Raw genomic sequence first — 4,899 nt, 5'->3', positions numbered from 1 at the left:
AATAATCCAAGAGAATATTGGAAGCTAGTAAAAAAACGACTTAGATTCGGTCGATGTCAACATTCCACTATTATAGGTGAGTAGAGTAATATCAAAATTTACGGAAGCATATTAGGGCCATTCATTTTTTTTTTTTTTTTTTTTTTGAATTTTAAGTTATTATGTTGAATTTTCAAGTTAGTAACTCGAATTTTCAAGTTACTAACTTGAAAATTCAACATACTAACTTGAAAATTCAACATACTAACTTGAAAATTAAAAAAAAAAAATGAATGGCCCTAATACGCTTCCGTAAAATTAGACAATAAAATCGATAAAAAAATTGAAAGTTTGAATTCCAAAGTAATGCCAAATATGAAATTAAATAAAGAAATAAGTTATCAAGAAATACAAACAGCCCTTAAATGCCTGAGGAAGAACAAATCACCCGGTCCAGATACAATTTTAAATGAAATGCTGATGAGTTCTATAGATACTATGAAAGATCACCATCACTAATTATCCAGTTTGATCCTGACAACTGGTATATTTCCGTCATCATGGTCAGAATCTCTGTCATACCCATTTACAAAAAAGGTCCAAAAAATGACACAAATAATTATAGTTGTATTGCTTTAAGCAGTTGTTTATCAAAGGTACTCTTATTAATAATAAATAAAAGAATAACGTACTATTTGGAACTAAATGACATGATCGATACAGCCCAGCCCAACCGTTGACAATATTTTTATTCTAAAAACAATTATTAATAAATAAAAAAGTAAAAAACAGCCCCTTAACATATTTTTCATTGACTTCTCTAAAGCGTTTGACAATGTGTGGAGGAAAGGACTTATATAATTATAAACTTTTAAAACACGATATATCTGGAAATATTTTAGACTTGATGTCCTCTATCTATTCTAAAAACAAATCTGGAGTAACGGATTATATCGACTCCATTGCAGGTGTTAAACAGGGTTGTGTTTTTAAGCCCAAATCTATTCAATGTATACATCAACGATCTCCAAAAGTATTTCAGAAAATCAAATGCCAACTTTCCTCTTTTAGATCATTCACCTATATCTCATTTATCCTTTGCTGATGACCTTATTTTATTCTCCCGAACACCAACTGGACTTCAAAACTCAATAAACTTGAAAATGTTTGCACAGACTGGAAGTTAAAACCTTAATCTAGATAAATCCAAAATTATGATTTTCAATTCTGTTAAAAGATCACGGGTCAGTTTTTCTTTCCACAGTAATTCAATCGAAATAGTCTCCTTTTATACTTATTTAGGCCTTTGTATATCGAACAACTTGACTTTTAAATCCGCTATAATCGAGTAAAAAAGCTAGGCGAGCTCTACTCTTTTAAAACTATATCACAGCAAACAAATAGCACTGTATGCACCTGATGTTTGGGGTAATAGTAAAAAGATCATGTTTAACAATTGGAACAAATAAGAACACAATACAATCGCTACACGTACAGTAAGTGTACCTAAAAAGGCCTCAAACATTGGATGTCTATCAGAATTATCAATATTTCCCTTACAATTAGATATTTACCATAGAATGATTATGTATTTGAAAAGATTTCTTGATAACCCCACTCTCCAAAATAATCCCTTATTAAATGCAGCTTTTAATGAGGATTTGGCTTCAAGTCAACAAAATTTTTCTTGGACAAATGCTGTCTTCATCCTCCTTAATAACATTAACCCCATAAATCTCTCACCTAAACAAATTAAGCTCTCATTGCAAAATTCTTTTCATTCCTTAATTTATCATGACTCGATCCACAGCCCCCACAATAAATTGAGAACATACGGTTCTGTTAAACCCTTTATTTCTACTCCAACTTACTATCTAAAGCATATCAAAAATCCCAAATACAAAACCGCATTGACCTCATTGAGACTAAGTACACATTAATTAAAAATTGAGAGAGGTCAGTACAGACAAATTCCTGTTGATAAACGCATATGGCAACAATGTGATTTATCCTTGGTTGAAGATGAATACCATTTCCTCCTGATATGTCCTAAATACAATACAATAAAAAGAGAAAAATATATCACTTCTACCATTTCACATTTAAATATTCCTTTGTCATTCCATGTTCTTTTTGATCCGCTTACAGTTTGGCTCTAGCTGTTTCTAAATTTATCTATTACGCACCAGAATGGAGAAATAAACAGGTTTTTTTTATTATAATATTACATGTAGACGAATTACAACAGAATTACTGACACATATGGATTATTCCTTTGATGTCTTATTCCTTTATGTTAACTTATATAGAATGTGGGAGAATTATTAGACTTAAAATAAGATAGTAAAAATTTGCTTGATATAGTCCTTCATGGTGTTGCATATAGTGTGTATTTGTTGATGCATTATTTTGTTATGATGTTGCTTTTCTCAAACTTGTTATATATACACTATATTTTTTGTAGAACTATTAATTGATGTCAGTGTGACATATTTGTATCACATATTATTATGTATTATCTTGTATCATGATGTATGCTGCCCAAAAAGGGCGAATAATACAATAAATATCTATCTATATCTAGAACATGCCTGTAGTGCCGAATGAATATCAATTTGACAACAAAGATGGTTGCACTCCCAAACACGAGGCTTTATGTTTACGTGTGTTTTTTTTGAAAGATTTTATATATACTTGTGTCGCAGCTACACGCCCCTATGCAAGATGGAATCTGGGTCTCGCCACGTATGACCTAAATCCAAATCATTTTTTGCAAATATATCACTAAAACTCAATAAAAGTTCATTACCTTTATCTATTTCATCGGTTGTCAAATCACTAGGGTCAATTTCTACTTTACCAAGGACATCAAACTCTTCTACCTATCAACAAATTGCTAATCGTCAACGTTAACAAGTTGTAACTCACACATAATGGCTTTAGGTGAAATGACGACAGTTCGGGTAGATACATTAGAAATATGAATAGGGATTACATCAGATTTGTCATAATCAAATAACATAATGATTGGTGAAATATCTAAAACCGAATCTACAGCACTGTTACAAGGATGAGCCATTACTGTAGTTTTTGGACAATACAACTTCTTGTCTACAAAATCTTTAAGTATCGCACTTGAATTTGGATGAAGGGATACATTATGGGATTCTGCACTTTTAACTATTCCTAGAATAATTCCGTTTAAACAACTCTTTATCATATAATGCTATACTGCGAAACGTTGAATACCAAGATGTTTGAGATTTCAATCTGATGAAACGAATGCCTTGCTGTTCCTTGCATTCATTCATGAGCGTATGTAAAATATTTGTACCTGGAGAACAGGGACTTGCGAATTATATCTCCTTACCGGAACTACCAATAATAAACACTGCAAGCCAGAATTATCTAATAAATCTGGAGTTTCCAGTGTTGCTTAAATATACCCAGAATACGGCAAAGAATTACCACCAGCACATTCAATATCTAAAATGTTTTCTATAGGATACAACTTTAAATGAGATAAATGATTGTAGAAATATTCCTCGTTGATAGTCGATATCGTAGAACCCCTATCTAACAATGCAGAACAAGTCAAGCCTTCAATTTTAACAGAAACCTCGTTTGGCTCACCCACCAAACATAAACCTACCGACGAAGGAAGTCTTGATTTCTCCAACCCCGTGACGCTTCCCGTGACTCGAGGCTTTGATCGTTTTCCGACCAATTGCTATGCTGTGTTGGTGACCTACAATTCATCTGTAAATGCCCAGGTTTACCACATCTCCAACACACGGGTCCTGAGTGACAACTATTACAAAAATTCGTATACAGTCTCCTTCAATTCACCCATTTGAGTAGACAACGTCTTCACTATGCTCTTAAGTTCCTGTAACTCTGAGTCATATGAACAACCAGAACTAACCATATTAGACTGTTTAGGTTTTACATCAGTAGTCGATTTTCGACTATTCAAATCGACCTCGATACTCTTAGTTCATCGAAAGTTGTAGGTTGATAGTATTTATGCGAAGATACATCCTTCAAATGAGGTAATAACCCATGCCAAAATACTATGGATTGCATTGTCAGCTTCATAGGAATTCGAATGCTCACTTTCAGTTGCTTTAGCGAACAAATCATCAACTCTACATGCCCAAGAAGTGACATTCAGCCTCTTTCTGTCGAGCACTATAGAAATTAGCAATCAATGATTCTGATTCTTCACAAATACCGAACACGCTTTTTAGTTTAGCTAATATTTCTTAAATGGTCGCTTTTGTTCCAAGACGCATAACCTTACCAGCATGCCCCTTTAATGAACGTCGAATAGCCAGTAAAATGATGTGATCGGGGTACACATGCTCAGATATCAAACAGTTAGCTTCATATTTCCACAGATCATAACTTACCTCTCCTTTTCCAGACTCACCGTAAAATATCGATAGTTTTGGAATCTGATTGCTAGGTCTTCCGGTACTTCGTTCAGTTTCTTCCGACTTATTTGGCCACATTTTTCTTATTGAGAATTATCCTACTCCTACTACTTGGAAGGAAGTTCGTTCTTTTATTGGATTTTGTGGATATTTTATGTGCTTTAGTCCTAATTATTCAGATTTTGTTTTACCTTTAAGTAATATTGTTGCTCATAAACAATATAAGTGGACTGAGGCATGTGAGACCTCTTTTAGAAACCTAAAATCATGCTTAATGTCAGAACCCTTACTGGCTCATCCTGATTTCAGTGATACTGCCAATGTGCTCATTGTGCAAACCGATGCGAGTCAAACTGGTTTAGCAGGGGTTTTACTTCAAGCTGACCATACTGGAATAGAACATCCAATTATTTATGCATCTAAGAAACTTTCAAAACTGAAAGAAACTATTCTACTATACATCGTGAAGCTTTAGCTATTATTG

The sequence above is a fragment of the Lottia gigantea genome, assembly GCF_000327385.1.
Source record: "Lottia gigantea unplaced genomic scaffold LOTGIsca_44, whole genome shotgun sequence".
Lineage (NCBI taxonomy): Eukaryota > Metazoa > Mollusca > Gastropoda > Lottiidae > Lottia > Lottia gigantea.
Note: the sequence above shows the minus strand (reverse complement) of the source record.